Below are 19866 nucleotides of genomic sequence, written 5' to 3' on the forward strand. Positions count from 1 at the left end.
TTATATCAAGGAGAGCAGAAATAATCGAGTAGTGCTGAAAGTTTGTGTGATAAAAACAGCGTGCAAAACGTATATATATATATATATATATATATATATATATAGGTATGTAACCACATATTCGATATGGAGGCAGCATTGACGCGCTCGGCACGTTTATGCGATATTTCGTCGAAAATTAAATTCATAAGACCAGACACCAATCGCGTATTCATTGAGCACATCGTCAACTAAGGAGACGTTTGTGTTTTTCTGACTTCTCTCTCTTCCTCTCTCTCTTCCTCTCTCTCTTTTATTCCCAATAATTACGTTCGATATGAAGACTGATTGTAAATGCGAAGGGTTTATATTTCATTGATGATACAACACGGGCCTTGAAAAATTCCAAAGAAATTTAACGGATACATGCGCCGATCTTATTAAATTATAATTAAATCTTCTATTCATAGAAAGGATTATGGATTTTATCTGATATATTTATCACATGATATGTATACATGATATGTTTATCGCATTAAATATGTTAGATTGTTAGATCTCTGTTTATAAAGAAATTGCTCGATTACATTAATGTTGAATAGATTATTGAATGTGCAACTGTATTTAATTATATCAATTAAACTAATAAAAAATGTATTAATATATCTCGAATTCAAGTACATAATAATAATGATATATTAGTTATGATTATATTATATTACAGTCAATCATCAAATTTTACTATGTTTTTTATTAAACTAAATAACAAACAAAAGCTTCATAAAATTAGAAAAAAATCCCTTCTCTATGTATGTGACTTGAAGATCTAAAAATATAATTTAGAAATCATATATGTAATTTGCAGATTTTATCGTATATATACTATATTGTGTGAGAGAATTTTATGTTAAAAAAATTATTTTTTATTTTGCAATTATTGCACAATTATATAGCGCCAAGGACATTAATTAAAAAATATTAATTAAAAAAATATAAAGAATTAAAAATTTATAAATGTATACATCTATATCCATCATAAAAGAGAAGCGTACTTTAATATTTCTCTTTTGTTGTCACACAAAATTTATTTTAATTTAAATAATAACTTAATTATAGACTCTATATATAATTTCAAGATTCTTGTTGAGATTTAGAAGATATGATGACCGATAAATATTTTTATATATATACATGTATATACATACATGTATATATATATATATATATATATATATATATATATATATATATATATATATATATAATATAAATCATTCAGAAATCAATAACCAATAAAATACGTACAACTGGACCAATAACTTTATAATAGTTCGAACGTGTCTTTCTTACAAGATGTGGATTCGTCATTGTCGTATATCATCTGGTCAAATCATTTGGTAAAATCAATTCGATCAAATTGATATTGAGAAGCATTAATTTTTTAAATCAAATGAATAGCACTTTAGTATATCAGTTGTCATCGAATTTTCCTTAGTATCTCTTTTTGTAAATTTTAATGTTTGATATTAATTATTATTAAATACAAGTCTAATAAAGCTGATATAATAAAAAGCTGGTTGTATGTAAACACTATGATTTATACATTCGTGTTCTTTATAAAGAATGATGTTCTTTGTTTCAAAGCTTGTTGCCATCATTTTTATATTATTTATTACATTTTTTATCCAACATATGATATAAATATTTTATGTTTTATAATGATATTTTGTTATAATTTTATATTATTTACAATATTAATAATTTAATATATATATATATATATATATATATAATGTATAAATTTTTTTACTTTATAATAAAAAATAATTATTGTTTTAATTTATATAATAATATTGAGTTGCATTTTTTGTAATGAATAAATTTCTCTTTTAAATTAATTTTACTGTTTTACTAAATTATTGATTTACAAATTCGAGTAAAATAATTTTTGTACACTGCAGCATTCAAAATTTTTTTCGTTGATATAATCTTGTTCAGTAACAAATAGCAAATATAAATATTTTGATTTTCTTTTCTGATAATCTAACCACATTTATATTATTATTAAGTTTTAAGTGAAAGTTACAAAACAATTTAATTACGACAAATACTTATAGCAGTAAAAATTTATTATCGATATTGATATACACAATATAGGTTCAAACCAAATTATTCTATTTTCTTAATTCTTTCCAGCCTTTCCTTTTCTCTGTTTGTCCTCTTTCTTGTGTTATTTTGGTACTTTTACTTTGTTTTTCTTTCCTATCATTTTCAAACAGTTTGCTGTTTCGCACGCACATTTCTCTTTGATCATTGCTTACATCATAGTAGTTACTCTCTCAGGTATTCATTTTACTTATAATTAATATTCCTTAGATTTAATAATTTATTTTCAATTTAAGCTAAGTTACTCATAGTGTTATAATGTTGTACGATTTTGTGCAATGTACTTCCCATTTGATTACACTTGTCCTTAATCATTAAATTATTGTTACTGTTTAAATCGAAATGTACCTTCGAACACGTTTTGTTCGGAATTATTTACCATTCGGCATTATTTAGAGAGTAATACACACTGAACACACGATTCTTATATAATATGATGTTGCGTTGTTGCGTGGGATGATCACTTCATAAAATAATAATCTTTTTATCAAATTTTTTTATCAATTTTAATTCGTTATTTTGGTTTCATCTCACGACCGTTGTGCTTATTGAATAATTTAGTTTATAATTTTTATGTTTAGACTATTATAGGTTGATTTTCTTTTTGGGTTCTTTATACGGTCTAATGTTTAAACATGACTTTTTCTTCTTACAAATTTACGTTATTTATTTATATTATATATTCTGTTTATATTTTTAATTTTATATCTTTAATCTTATATGTTGATCTTCATTTTGACTGACTCGCAACCGATTTGATATGTATAAGTAATGTTTTGATATTTAATAGGTATTATGTAACGGATTAATAATATGTTTGCATCTTCTACTGAGAATGACCCTAAAAATAAGGATCGAAACATGACATGTAATTTGGAAATTATTTTTATTGAATATATTTATTGCTCGCTCGAATATTTGCGTAGCTTTTTTAGCTTTGACTTTGACCTGCATTTATTAATTTATATATATATTATATTTTATATATTAATTTAGATCGATGATTCTTTGCGAATTTTGATTTTATTTTATCTTCTTAATTATATATATAGATTTTATTATTTTTTTAATCGTCTGATACTTTTCTCGATAATATCATTCATAATACCATTAATCGTTACCACATTTAATCTTTTTATCATTTTGTTGAACTGTGCTATTAAAGATGTCATATTTTATGATTTCAATATTCAAAATATTTACGTTATAGATTTCAGACAATTGATGTGATATCACGATATAATAATCACTATTTGGGTAACAAAAGCTGCGACCTCTTCCAGTTAGACTTTTTAAGAAGAAAACAGTTCCAACAAATTATCACGATGCAGTTTATGATACAAATAATATGCATTATTATTTTTACGATTTCAAGTAAGATAATAATTTATATTGTAACTCTATAGATGATTACTCTATTTCTATAATTATATATATAATGTTAAAAATAATGTAAATGTCTGTGTTTTTGTTTCAATTTCTATTTCTGTTTTGATATTAATCACAAAAAGTGACACGGAAACATATGAGTATATAATTGAATATTATTTTCCATAACTTGTACAAGATAGAATAATAATGTGTATTTTTATAATTAGGAATAGTAATTCACTGATAATACACTTTTACTTTTAATAAATTAATTTATTCATATAATTAATTTCTAGACCATAATTAATTTGCTAATATAATAAACTTTCTTTAATAATAGAATATTTTTATATCTCTATTACATATATGTCTGCATATTTAAAAGAAAAACTATTTTAAAAAATTATTAATTTTGACACATACTTTATACAACTGAATTTTATTAAGATTTCTCTCTCTTTCTTTGTGCCAAATTACAAATTTATTGTCATCTTAACTCAAATATTTATATTCATTTAACTTATTGTCATTTAACTCAAATATTTATATTCATCTAATTCTATTATTGTTGAGTCTTATAATTGACACAACATACACAGTAGTTAGATATATAATTTTTGTCTCTTTATTAATTATGTTTATAAATTAATATTATTAATAATTATTAATTTTGCAGGATAAAATACAAATGATTATTTAATTTGAAAGTTGCATTGATATTATTACAAATTGATTTATAAATGAATGATTTATAAATGGTTAATAATTATTTAAGTATATAATTAAAATTTTCAAGATATTATTAAAGTGTAATAAATGCATTATTAAATTTGACTTCAATTTTAAATTATCAATTTTAGACAATGCATATCTTGTTATGCACAATATGGACATAAAATAAAATATTCTATTTTCATGAATATATATAATATAATGAAAAAGACATAAGATATTAAAGTTAAGTAAGTTATTTTTAAATGTTTTAGAAACTAAACATTATTGATATATAACATTGATAATAATTTTCTTTAACTGATAAGTAATATGATAAATATATAAATATATATGTATACACAGATAAAAGTCTGTGATTCAAACATTTACTTTTTAAAGATTAGAAATTCTGCAATTTATTTAAATTAGTATTATTCATTTATCATTAAACTTTAAAAAATAATATGACTTTCTTCAGTAAGATTAATGAGTTAATTTAATATTATTAAAAAATTTATTAAATAATTTAATATTATTAATATTATTACTAAAGGAGGGTAAAATGTGATTTGATTTTTGCCTAAAAAGTGCAACCTAAATTACATATGTTTTCTTATAGTTTATAGCTACTGAATACAGAAATACTCGTTTTATTAGTCTAAGCCTATAGGAAAGTGTTCAAAAGTGATTTATTTTGCCCCCTTTAAGGCGTACTTATGTTACATTTTTTAGGTAAAAATTAGCACATTTTACCCTCTTTTATACTGTTATTAAATATATGGTTTTGCGTGCTTGTCATTGTTGTATAATAACACAAACAATATGTGAAATATTGTAGATGTATAAATAATGTGCAAGAAAATATCTTGATAGAAAGTTAGTAAAAAAGTTATTAATATCTTTCTCCTCTGGAAAATGAAGTACATATATAGAGATACTAAAAGCATTATCGATCGAGCTTATTCCATTTTTTTTATCAGCTCTGTCATTACAAACTAGTAATTCTACCGAACTAAAGGAAGATATAACTTATCTATAAGGTTTTTGCTTTGATAACTTGTTATATAACTTATTCGCCTAAAGAAATTAATGATGCCAGCATTATTACGCTAGAAAGTGCAAAAGAGATATTGCAAAAATAGTAAAGTGCTTGCGCTTTATTTCATGACTCACATTTAATAAATATTTATATTTTTTATGTAACCATATATATAATTATGTTATATTTAGTTTAATTATTAATGATAGATTATTACTTGAGACAGGATTAATGTCAATTGTTTCATCGAAAAAATTAGACTATTTTACTTATCCTTATAACATCTTCCTTTAAAATAAGCGCCAAAAGATCCTTCTTAATTTAAGAGAAAAATCCTCTAAAGAGAGTAGAATAGTTTCAGATATTCTTAACATGTAAGATATATATATTAAGGATGGGATATTTTCTTCTCATTATATTATTTAATATTTAGGATTAATGCTTAATATCCCTATTATATAATATAACAATGATAACAAAAAATAATTTCATAAATTGACATTTGCTATTTACTAAAACTTTGAAGTTAAATATATACATAATTTTATTTAATTTATAAATAAGATATTTCAAGAAATATCACTAAAAAAGAAAATATTATTATTTAAATACAATTTTTTGGAAATTGCATTATACATAGTAAGGAAATATTTAAACTTGTAATCATATATTTTATGAATTTGATTCTATACAAAATGTTGTAAATTATTATAAACTGTTGTAATACAGAGAGGTTTGTTAAAATTTACTAGTAAACTTTGTCGGAACAATTTCCGTCAATTCAACATGCTTTGTATTGATATTGTATGCCAGTATATTATTACTAATTGCACCGAGCTATTAATTAAAAGCGTCATTAAAACATTTAATAATACATAATTTTATTCATATTAATTATTAATCAGCTATCGACGCAGAAATTTATTCTCGACGATTATTGTATTGCCGTAATTGCATTACGTATTGGTGTAGGTGTAGCGTATAAACTGAATTATATATATCTGACTTCTTTTTAATTATTTCTCCTGCTTTCATTTGTTGGGAGAGAAAAGGAGAGATAATTAAGTTTTCTCATTATAGAATTTTATTTTGCACCAAAAATCCAAGAAATAACCCACATTTATTGACACATGGATTCTTCTAATTTTTATATACTGTTTATTTATTATAAATTATTTTACAGAGAGAAATATATTATTAGGATATTCTCTGAAAAAATAAAATAATTCTTATATAAAAATAATTTTACTTTTCAATATAAACCGAAGATGTTTTTTCATTACACATTGATATATATATTCTTTTATAAATAAATGTAAATTATATATGAATGCATTTAGCTGCGAAAAAAGATAAAATATTTGTTTGTTTAATTTAATTTATATTTTAAGAAAATAACAAATATTGCATGTATGTATACATGCACTCTCATAATTCGCATATATATTGCTCAAAATTAGAATCAGACTTTTTTAATGTACATATATTTTACAAGCAAAAATGTGTTTGCAAAAATTTTATTAGATCAATTTGAACGTCTTTTATAACTACTTCCGAAAGTTAAAATTGATATTAATGTTCACCAAATCCAAGAAATTTTTCGTAAAACTTATTTTTATGTGCGAATTTGTAATTTATTTGAATAATGACGATTTTGATGAGAAATTAATGCAGAACGAAGTGTGATTATATATTAAAAAATACAGCAATTATTTTCTCTGTTGTTGATATATTCGTAACATAGATAAACTATCACATAATGAGAAAAATATTATATAAAAGAAAAAAAAGTAAAAAAAATAGTAATAAGAGTTACTATGTATTTCATAACAAAAGTTATTGCTCATATATTGCATTGCAATTTCTACAATGCTCTCCATATTAGATCTCGTCATAAAAGAAATAAAAAAGTATGTTGATAATAAAAACATTATATTGTACATCGCGGTAATGGTTCTAAGGTTTTCGCTTTTGTAGCGCGCACAAACTTTGGAAATGTTTGAATAGTTATGCAGTAGAAAACACGATTAACTCGAAATAAAAACTCTGAGTCTCTTAGCTAGATGTATATACCAATAACATAAAATTCAACGACCGTGAGAGTGGCTCGAGATAGTGTGCTCTCTTCTTCAGATTCAAAATCTTATAATACAAAGAGAGCTAATACCAGTAGAATTGTCTACAGTACTCGTAAATAGAAATAAAGAAATTCTCTGTTTTGTTAAAGCTAGTAAAATTTTATATATTTTCTTCTCTAAAAAAATGTTAAAGCACTATAAAAAATATTAAAATCACAGATTACATGAAACAAGCATAAATTAATCAAGCTTGATAGTAATACTTATATTTTATGTTGGGTCCTCATATTAGAAAGATTCGTTAGATACACAATAAACTTTCAATTTCTAAAATTTTAATTTGTATTATCCCTTGCCTAAATTATATTTTTTATTTTCAGCCATTTAAAAGAAATATTGGATATTTTATTTTATATTGTTTTAATTTTTTTAAATAAATCGGATCAATGATGAAAGATATAGATGCCACATTATGTATTTTTTATTATTAATATTAGATATTTTTTTATATCAATCTATTAGAGACTTTCTTATTATGCTCATAAAATATTATTATTAATTCTCTTATAGTTATGTCAACGTCTGTTTTATTTATTTCGATTCATCTAAATTATTTTATTCTTGATATCTTTATTTTTACAAAATATACTCATTTTTTATACTTTTGCATGCACACAAATCACACGAAATTAGAGATAGATAGCATCTTTCGAATTTCGCTTCCCGGAATTTTCAATCCTTATTGCGCTTAATGTAAATTTGCGTGTTACAGCGAAGAGAGAAATTTGTGCTCAAAAATTGCGCATTTCTACGTAGCAATCATGCTTAATGATAATATAGTAGTCTTTTATTAGCTCCTAATGTGCCTCCATGATTTTATACCTAACTGCAGTGACAGGAAACGAAACACTATGGTTACGTGTCGTCGGGCCGTTCTAACATTTCGACTACTTGCAAATGCAAAACGAGACTAGTATTTTTTCGACAATAAACGAATTGTATTTTTTCGTGCTTATAGCTCTTATATAAATTATATTACGATAAATTAAGTTTTTTTTTTAAATTTAAAAACTAAATCAAAACTTAATACATAATTAATTTTAAGAAATTTAATTCATGACGTTTTTATCAAAATTGTGACAAAAGTATAAGTCAAATAACTTAAATTTCACAGTTACGTCGTACACACTTTTTTTTATCAGATATCCTCCTCGTGTTTACAAATTGTTTCCTAGTTACTCTCCGTGTTGTCTGTTATCTGCACGGAATATGTTTTACGACAAATATTTCATGGCTTACACATTTATATTTTATCACGCTTCTTTTAGTAGCCGTCTCTAATTACATTCTATAAATCATTTTAGACATCAGATGAAATTTGAAAGGGACCGTCTGCCTTTTACGTGATCAGAACGTAGATGAAGTATTTGAAATGACGAAGACATAATATACATATTTTGCGTAATTTGCGATGCGTCGCTACGCGATTATATGATTATATTTCTGTCTGAGTTTGCCTAGCTTCGTAGTAATACGTGAAATTTTCTTAAGGACAGCTTATATGTATTTTATGAAAACTGAAATGTTCAAATTTCTCTGTAAATGTTAAAGTTACTTCTATAATATACAATTTATACACAGAAAAATATAATAAAATAATACAATAATATTTGTTTCTAATTGTAAGTATGGACTTTTTTAACTTGTGGTCATATTTCTTTTACGAAACTTAAAAGAAAAATTTCAAAAATAAAAAATGCATAATTACGTACAAATATTTTCTTTATTTCTGTTCTCTCTTTATTAGTTCTCTTTCTCTCTCTCTCTCTCTCTCTCTCTCTCTCTCTCTCTCTCTCTCTCTTTCTTTCTATTTGTCTCTTTTTTTATATTTTTGTTTGTTTTTTTTGTTAATTTTAGTTTGTAAATTATGGCATATTCAAAAATGATTAAAATTTTAAGATGAATTTATTTCAGTTAATGTTCTTTCTAATGTTCGATTTTATCAACGATAGTGATATATGTATTTCTTTTATTTTAAGTTATCAAATTGGATTTTTGCTTCAAGAAGTAATTGCATTCTCTGTTCGTATATCGAGCGGATCAATTCCTTTGCTAAAAGCTAATTCCGTTATACTAGATTAATGCTTTTGGATCAAAGTAGTTCTCTCGTCATATGTAAACAGAGCACAGTAATCAGGCATGTTTGTATCGTGTGTGCAGTTTATATGCAGATAGGCACTGAGCAGAAGATGCATGCTCACAGTGAACTTTACCATTGACGCACTAGCAAGACAACATGATTACTCATTATGTACACTTAATTAGAAAACTTCAATATTGTTAGATATATTAAAAAGAAATACATAGACCATATATCGCACCATCTTTACTAAATCCAATTTATCTTGCTGCGCATCATTACATTATTTATTTAATAATCATTATTAATAATCATTTAAAAAGGTATTAATATCTTTAGGTATTAATATCTTATAACACATAATGTATTATTCTTCCTGAAATATCTTGATTAATTTAGGTTTTGCAATATATGCAAACATGTAATATAATTTTTCTAAGGTAAAAATAAAAAATCTGAGAATTTTTAGAATTATACTTTATATCATTTCTTGAGTTGATTCAGTAGTGTAAGTAGTTCGCAGTAAATGCATGAAGTCTGTATCTACAGAAAAGAGATTTTGTGTTGATTCTGTTGAAATTGTGATAATGTTTTGCGTAGTGTTTCTTCTTAAGACTTCTTTCTTGTAAATTTCTCGAGAGAAAGCTAAGATAAGCGAGAAACTGTATTATCTCTCGGGAAATTTAATTTTAAAGCGATAATAAAAAAATTTGAAGAGAGTTAAAAGTTGATTTTACTTCTTATTCTTTCATAGCATTCGCTAAGCTTATGCTGCTATTTACAATTTGAATAATTACAGAGACAAATTAAAAAAATGCATTCATTCTCACTCTCGCGATTTAATGATATATTTGTTACGTGCTTAACTCTTTTTTGGTAAATATTATATATATATATATATATATATATATATATATATATATATAATATATATATATATATATAATATTTTCTATTTTTCGCAGCCTACGTAATTTTTTAGTTATAAGTTTATTCATCATTTTTTCATTTCATAAATAGATCCGGAGTAATTAAAAATAACACACGTTTTTAATTATTAAAATGTTTGTAGTTCTCATTTCTAAATCAATCATAAATCAATCATTAATCCATATTTGGAAAAGAGAACAGAAGCCATTTTTAGTTTTTATTAATTTCTTTAGATATCTGAGTGATAATTTAAATCTTACACGTTTGAGTTAGTTTTTTTTTGCTTCGAATTATTTATTCCTTTATTTTTATATTCTTTATTGTTCCGATTATAGCTTTCATTACACAATTGACTCTTTGTTAAAGTCAATCACGAAAGCAATATTTTCTGTGCAGTGGCAAAACAATTGAGGACATCGTACGTTCAAACATGAAAAAGCAAAAAACTGCATCTGTTCTTTGCAAACAATTATTTTCTGGATATCGATTCAGAAGAGAGCAAAAATATTGTCAGAATAGTTTTCTTGGGCGTTATTTTATACTGCGCATCGCTGGCTGTTAATCTTGCCAATTAACGGTCTTCAGATGACATAAGAACTATGGTGGCGGCGAAGCAGAAGCGACGCGTAAAAAGGAAGGTAACTTGAAACTTGTAGTGAAATGAAGGAAAATTGGAAGAATTAATGGCGTGTACCTGCGGCCGTCATAATCTTTAAATAATTACTCTCGTAATTTTACGATTTTTCGACATCCTACTTAAACTTCGAAAGAAACGTTCTCGTTCAAAGATTTCGCACGAGTCGAATCTTATCACAATTTTTAATCTAAAATAATTTAAAAAAACAAGAAAGAAAAAAAAGAAAGAATCTCTCAAACATTAGTTAAGTTAAAGAATGAATTTAGTTTCAAAAATACAAATTTGAGTCATAATGTTGTTTCTGAGCAAATATTAAATGAGAAAATTGTTTTAATAAGAATACAAATTATTATCAATTCTAATGTGTCAAATAAAGAAAAAATTTACTCAGTAATTATGAATGTGAAAAAAACTCTTACAAAAAATAACTTGTGAAATATAAAAATAAAAGATTAAATAAAAATAACGCTTCTAACGTTAAAATTAATTAAACATTAATGCGGGAAATGTCATTTGGTAGCAAGCCTTTTCTAGACGAAATAAAATTCTAATGAAACAGAATTGAACGGATTGACAGAATTTATTCGAATGAAATGCAGGATATTTCAGTAAATTGCGGCAGAATGCGAAAATTCGCTGTTGCTGCATGCAAACCTCTTGCTATTTATCGCGTTTCTCTTTCTCGTATATTTCCGCTACGCAAGAACTGTCGAATTAAGCTCGGCATAATCGGGGTAACGGAAGGCGCGTGCTAATTAAGATATAATATTGACTAATGGTCGCTAATTCTAACGCGCATAAATGAAATATAATTCATCCTGCGGTGGTCTGTATTACGCCGTAATCGGTTTATGCGGAGCACTTACTTTCAGAAACGTGCCGGGTGATTTAAGTGCCTGTCGCTAATAAGGACAGGCTAGTATACTGGAATAAACGTGTTTGACGTCATTCTTGACTGTTATTAATTTTATAGCAGTTTCCTTGATGTAAGATTATTCGTTTCTTTTAAATTAATCTGTATCAAAGTTGACTTTGCGTGACAATAAAGTAATTTTACACGAAAAATCCTTTTTTTATATTTTTGATTTTATAATATACTTAAAACTGATTTAATAGTTATGTTATTTTGTTATATGCGTTTTTTATTATGTTTTTTGCATTTTTATTTTTTTTTGTAATCCTTTTTGTTTTTCCGACTTCCGTTAATTTTATACATGACTTATAATTGTAAATTTTTGCATATTCTGTGTTTTTATGATTTTCTCAACATTTTCATTTTATATAACTTAATTTATTCAGTTTCTGTTGGTTTTATTATTGTTTTTTAATTTTGACTGTACTTGTTCAGATTTCCGTTAATTTTTTTCTAAAGCCCTATTATACTTTATTGATTTAACAAATTTCTTAATAAAAAAATGTTGGGCATTAATAATTATGAGTGACAAAATTACAGATGAAGAAAATTTCTGATTTTAATTTCAAAAATCAAAATAAATAAAAAAACTTTTATTCTTTTATTTGACTCAATTAAGTTTTATTTTGACGGAAGTTCAATCTGAAAAATTGTTATTATCAAGATACTCTTTTGTTCAGATTATATAACTAAACTGAATTCAAGCATTTTGTTCGTTATGCCTTTTAAAACTTATTTCACAATAATATATTTGCTAATAATTCATTCGCCTAATCATTCTTAATAGATTGAAGGATCGCGATCACAATTGGCCACAAAAATATTCGATCCACGCAGAACTTGTGTAGAAAAAAAATATACATAAGAAGCGTCTTTTGCCTTCTGCTTCGACGAAAACTCGCGGTTGGGCGCTGCAAAGTTTATCTTGCCGTCCCGTCTTTTTCTTTTCGCGAGAGAGAAAAAGGAAGCGAAAGAAAACCTCGGAAAGTTCCGGCAGCAGAAGAGAGGAAGATCCGGAAAGAGTGCTCTCTGGGCGTGGAAATGGGAAAAATCACGAACAGCGCGGCGCATCTCAAGGATTCTCGGGTTAAAGTCACCGTGTACGCCGAAATCCCGGCCAGGGGCAAACGAAATTAGGAGCACGATGAACTAGTCCTTTGCGAGAACTCCAGCTCGTAGTAGCAGAAGGAGCAGTCTGAGATGAGCCCTGTTAAAATCCGATAAATCTCGCGAATACGTCGGACGTTCCGTTGAACATGAAAGCACAACTTTCAACACGTTGCTTTCTCTCGCAAAACGGATTACTCATCAACGACAAGTAATAAGATCAATGCAAGACGCGCATAATGTACGAAAAATATAGATTAGTTCTAATGCAACTTGAAATAGTTTAATCTTAATGTTGATTTCAGCAAACATATCATAAAGTTTATTAATCGAAATAGTGCTAACACTTTTTAAATTGTAAAATGCAGTTCTGAGATTTCACTGTAATTTAATTTTATATGAAAAATAATATTACAAAAATTGTTTTGTTACTATTTGTACAAATATTTTAGCTAATATTATATTTTTCCCTGTACAAGTAAGATAAGTTTGTAAAGATTAAAGTTTTTTCTCTTTTATAGAAATAAACATTTTTAACAATATATAGTAATCTCTCAATATAATGAATAACTTTTTTGTATAATAAAATAATTGTTAATGAATGCCTCGATAAAAAACTGACAAAAACATTGTAGAATATTTAATAATTGTAAGATTATAAAGTGTGATAAAGCACGAAAGTAAAGAGCTAATCGGATGTGATTTTAATCAATAGAAATCATTATAATATGCGAAACTCGATATATATGAATACAAACGTTCTTTCAATATCGTCGAGATAATTAATTCTGTCATAGTTCGTTACAATACTCTGCTTTCAAGATGTATGTTTTTAACGGTAGAAAGAATACTTTGAGCAGTAGTTGCGCGATATATTGCGTTATAAATTCAATTGAAATGTAAAAAGTAAAACTGACTGCTAACGATTTTTATGCGATTCCGCGTTATCTTTGTGGGAATCACGAGGGAATAATTGTTAATATAGATAAAGACTTCATCAGCGTTGTCGCAGCTTTTTCGTCGTTATTAATTCAAAGTGATCGCGTATATACATGTAGCGTTCGTCAAAATGAAACGTATTAAATAATCGTGTAATCGTTCGATGTACCTATATCTCTATTTGTATATTAAGCGACGCGTTGCATACAATTTCGTAAATTAGAACTACCTAGTGACAGGAAAAAGAGAAAACATAATCGGCTCTTGTTTTAGCATCAGTGAGAAGTTTCTTTTTTATCTGCCACATCCTTTGCCACATCCGGTTACATGTCTTGCATCTGTGTGTATGTATGCACATGTGAGCCGCGTATCTCACTATTCTTTATTTTGTTCCGGAAGTCAGGAGAGATTGTTTCAAACACACCGCTTGAAATATCAAATATAAATCGATGCAATTTGAAATTGCTGAGATAGAAAAAAGATAATTTTTTGAGGTTGCGCATCCAAAAATGTAATTTATAAATTGTATTATATACATAAAGATGTAGATAATGAATTGAGTGTAAAAATTAAAGTAATAAAAGAAAACTATACTAAAAAAATAAGCAATTATAACACTTATTGCAAACGTAACGTTAAGAATATATGCATGTAGTATACATATTACATACATAACGCACATGACATTTAATAAAAAATGTAGAATATTTAAAATTTATCGGTATATACACAAAATTTTTACAAAAAAGAACACAGAGTACTTGTATTTCATATTCCTTTAATATTTCTTTTTTTTTTGTGATCAACGATTAATTTAATTTAAAGGAATAATTTAGTATTTCAGAACAAATTATCTACTTGAAATTTAAATGTAACGGAGAAAAAATTAAGATAATTTTATTATCTTCCACAATAATAAAAAAATTGAAAGTTTATTTTTATATTATATTATATTTTATGAAAAATAATCTGAAAATATCAGATTGAATTGTCAGCCAATGTCAAGAAAATTTAAACAGAGAGATAAAAGTGAGTAAAAATTTCTATACATATAATTTAGAGATTTCTGAAAAGGAAGATATATAACACAACAAACATCTAAGGATACGTATTGTGCGCACAGTCAATAGGATTCATGCGAACCAGACAACAGACCGAAAGTATTTCGCATACATTTTCGTATAAGTCATGTGTATTCTCTTTCTATTTTATTTTATTATTGTTTGTGTACGGACAACGAACTACAGATCGCACGATTTGGTAAGTAACGTCAAATCCGTTTAGCATTGTATTTTACTTGTCGTAAAAATTAAGTTTTTATTAATATATCATAACTGAAAATTCCATTGTTTGTCATAATTATTGGTATAATAAATTCGCAAGTTGAGGATTAAAGTCAGATTGAGGGTATAATCCATTTTATGATTGAGAGTATTATCCATTTTTCCTATCAAATTGCCGCAGAATTATTTTTGCTTTGAACACGTTGCCTCAGCATTTATCATTTATATTTGTATAAATTTAAAATTATTATTTCTCTCTCGTAAAGTTTTTTATAAGGCTATCCGTTATTTTTTACATGTGTTAATAATTTGGGAAATATCAGAATTGATTACAGAATCAGGTATAAAATAGAATTATTACTTTGATTTATATTATTCAGAAATATATTTATGTAATGAATATATTTAAGAGAGAGAGAGAGAGAGAGAGAGAGAGAGAGAGAGAGAGAAAAAGAGAGAGAGAGAGAGAGAGAGAGAACTTGTTCCGCTTTAATTTTATTATTAGATTATTAATTTTTTTTGCAAGAAATAAAAATAAAAATAAAAATTCAATCTATGATACATTAAATATACATATAGATATAAGATGTAAAATATATAAATTTAAATGTATGAATATTAGGTTTATATACATATAAAACATTGCACATGTGCAAGAAAAATCAGTTTTTGAAAAAAAAAAGAGTATAAGTATAACATATAAATGTATGTACGTGTATATATTGTAATGTAGATATGTAAAGTATTTAAAATATCTTTGTTTCTTTTGTGATACGAAAAAAGTCAAAGGCGAAAATTGTTTAAATCAAAGGGACTAATATCCTGACAAGCAAAAATCTTTTTTGCGTCATCTTTTTGAGAGATTTCAAAATTATCAACATTTTCTTAAATGAGATGACATATTTTCATTAACGCAATAAACCTTTTTTAAAGGGTACATCTTTGTACTGAAACGTATAATAAAATTTTATTACAGTTTTTTTTAAACATGGTTCAAAGTAATTGTAAGATTAATCATCCTATTATATATATAGTCATTGTAAGATTAATATATCCTATATAATTGAATTTGTTTTTCTATAAGCTACAGCATTGCGTTAATGAAAATATGAAAAGGTACATCTTTTGATCTTTTAAAAAAAGTTAATCTTTTGATTTTTTTAAAGTTACATTTAGGTTTTTTTATAAAAGATACAGCTTTTGATCTTTTTTAAAGGTACATCTAGGTTTTTTATAAAGTCGCAAAATTTCTCAATTCTATGATTTTCAATTTAACTCGGTAGTCTCAATGTATGTATCTACATACATACAATAGAATGTTTTTATTTAAAATATATTTACAAACATTTATGCAATACAGTTGTAGAAAGACGCAGAAAAATATTTTGGCTTACATCCAAGTTATAGTCTCAACAATTGTTGAGAATAGACGGAGATTCTGCGAATGAATTTTACAAAGGAAACCTAGATGTACATTTAAAAAAATCTAAAAATGTCCTTTTTTAAAAAAGCATATCTTTGAGCTAAAGCGTACAATAAATTTTATTATAGTTTGCTTTCCTAAATGTGATTTGTAATTCAAGATAATTCTGAATAAGTGCAATAAATTTAAAAAAATAATTCTTTGATTTTTTTCTAGAAAATTAAGAGGAATCTTTTATATAAATATAAACTCGTTTAGTCTTTAGAGTTACACTCCTCTAAAAAGAGAGATAAAAATTACGTTTTTATTCTTTTTTTTAAATTTTGGATAAGTTAAGGAATGAAATTTAGTGGGCATTTTCTATTAATAAAAAGAGTACTTATAATACTTTTTAATCCTTCCGTATCGTAGTTTATGCCATTTAGCACCATGCTATGCATAAAAACTTATTTTAGTTTTTTACTTGTATACTATTAATTTTATAAATATTATTGATTTTATGAAGTTTCTAAATAAATCAAGTTTTTTAACGCATATTTTTAGATGATCTTGTTCCAGTTAAAAAGTTCTAAATAAAACATCAAACAGAAGTTGTTAGTTTCAGCTTCTTATAATGACAGAAGGATTAAAAAATATTAATAAATATCTTTTTACTAGTGGAAAATATCTAGAAAATTTCATTTTTTTAACTTGTCCAAAATTTAGAAAAAAAGTAAAAATTTAATTTTCATCTCCTTCTTTTAGTATAATAACGAATAGAAACATTTTAACTGTGAATTTAAATTAACCAATTTTAAAAAGATTTAGCTTCATGTTGATATAAATTTAACTATCCACACAATTATGAAATCGTAAAAGTAGCACAACAAATTTTAATGATTATTTTTTGTAATTATTTTTACGAACTTTATTTTTCCGTTTTGTAATTTTGGATTAATTTAAAAATTTTAATAAACATTTGCAAAATTAATATTTGTAAAATAAACATTTGCAATATCTGTATTACAAAAAAGTTCAAAGAATAATGTAAAGCACTTTTTATTGGAGAATATGTAATAATAGTATAATATAATATAGTACATATTAATAGAATAGTAAAATGTAAATAAAAGATATTTAAATAAATAATAAAATAAAATATAAAAATACAATTTATAAAGAAAATAATTTTTAATAACACATAAGGGCTCTTAATTTTTTTAAATGTATATGCATATTAAAATACATAAATAAATAAATAAATCTATATATATGTATATTAACATTTTTTTTACTGCAATGTATATTTTAATTTAATTTAAATAACTATAAACCTTGTATATGTTCTAAGATTCTTGTCAAGGAAAACATGATGATTGTAAACAATCTTGTGAAGACACGGACAACCAATAGAAGAAATCGTGCAAGTAGACCAATAAATCATAATATTTCGTACGTATCTCTCTTACAAGCCGTGTGTTCGTCTTGATATAATTGTGATAGTGTTGTTCGTATATAGAAAATGAAGAAATAACTAAATCACGATTTGGTAAAATCCATAAGATAATATTGAAAAGTATTAATTTTTAAATCAATTAATTAGCGCTTTATATCAGTTATCAATATATCAATTGCTGTATTTAATTTTCTGTTCATTAAAAAGTCATAGTAAAAAAGAAGTTTTATAGATTAAGTATAATTTTTAGATACTTCATAGTTTCTTACTTTCAATATAAAATAAAGTTTACTATTATACGGTTTTATGTAGATTGTTTTTGATTTTTTTATTGAAGTTGAAAAATCATATGAAACTGTATATATATATATATATATATATATATATATATATATATATATATAATTTAATAAACTTTTTAATAAATTTAATAAACTTTTTAATAAATTTAATAAATAATAAACAACGGCTAAAACTTTTCGAATGTTACTTAAAGAGTTGACCATGACAACATATGTCAAGATCAAAGTCATTGAAACTGGGTCATCTATGTGATACTTTTATCTTTATATTTAATAAGTTGATTTATTCGTACAATTAATTTCTAGAACAAAATTACTTTGCTAATATACTAGAGTTTTTTTATTAGTAGAATATTTTTTTAAGTAAATATGAAATATTTTTTACTTAAAGTGAACATCTGTATCTAACAAAATTAATCAATTAGATTAATTGTTATTATTTTTTTCAGATATTGTAACTAAACCTGATAAATCATCAACAATTAAAATTAATAAACACATAGGAGTTGATATAGAAGAAAACTTTTATGTAACCACTAAATTAAATAGTTTATATGAAATAAATGCAGACAAAAAATTTATGAAGGAGTTTGTATATACATATATTAGAAATATTCCTATTAATAATACTTGGGATATTTGTAATTTTGATGTTGTCTGTATTTTATTATAGGTAAATCAATTCTGTAATAATCATATGAATATTTTTATATTCAATTAATTTATTTAAAAATATTTAATTTTATATTGTTACTTAAATAGTTAATTGTATGTGTGTGAAATTATAATAACAATAAATATTTAAAAGATATAAAATAAAATAATACTAAAGAAAATTGTAACAATGTTTAATGCATTTTTATTTAACTCATTAATTTTATGATATATATATGTATATATATCATATAGGGTAATTCAAAACATTGATGATCCTAATGTCCTTAAAATTACATATTCTTGAGCAAATTCTAAGACAATTTTTCCTTTTATAAAATTTTATTTAAAGCTTAGTTTTTAAGTTATAATTTTTAAATAGTTAGCTATTTACGAGCCAAATACAACGGGCATGAAGGGACGGCGCAACGTGTCATCAGACTAATGGCTTCCCTACGGTCAATAATATTGTATAATATCGTATAGAATCCAATAATAATTCAATAAACTTCAAATAATAATATTGTGTAATAATCATAATAGTTATTGTGTAATATTATTAACCGTCTACAGGAGTCATTTGTTTCATGACGCGTTGCACCGTCTCTACTTGCCCGTTGTATCCGGCTCGAAAATAGCTAACTATTTTCAATTATAACATAGAAACTAAACTTCAAAAAAAATTTTATAAAAGGAAAAATTATCTTAGAATTTGCTTAAGAATGTCATCTTAAGGTATCAGGTTGTTTTGAATCA

The 19866-nt window shown here is 24.9% G+C and overlaps 1 long non-coding RNA gene across 1 annotated transcript; it reads left to right on the top strand.

Annotated features, from left to right (window-relative positions):
* Nucleotides 1–2257: 2257 nt before the first annotated feature.
* Nucleotides 2258–13304, top strand: LOC140663103 (uncharacterized). The gene is made up of 4 exons (XR_012046219.1): nt 2258–2322; nt 3356–3519; nt 10814–11055; nt 12755–13304. It is a non-coding gene; the product is annotated as an uncharacterized lncRNA (long non-coding RNA).
* Nucleotides 13305–19866: the final 6562 nt, after the last annotated feature.

Source organism: Anoplolepis gracilipes, chromosome 2 (assembly GCF_047496725.1).
Source record: "Anoplolepis gracilipes chromosome 2, ASM4749672v1, whole genome shotgun sequence".
Taxonomy (NCBI): Eukaryota; Metazoa; Arthropoda; class Insecta; order Hymenoptera; family Formicidae; genus Anoplolepis; species Anoplolepis gracilipes.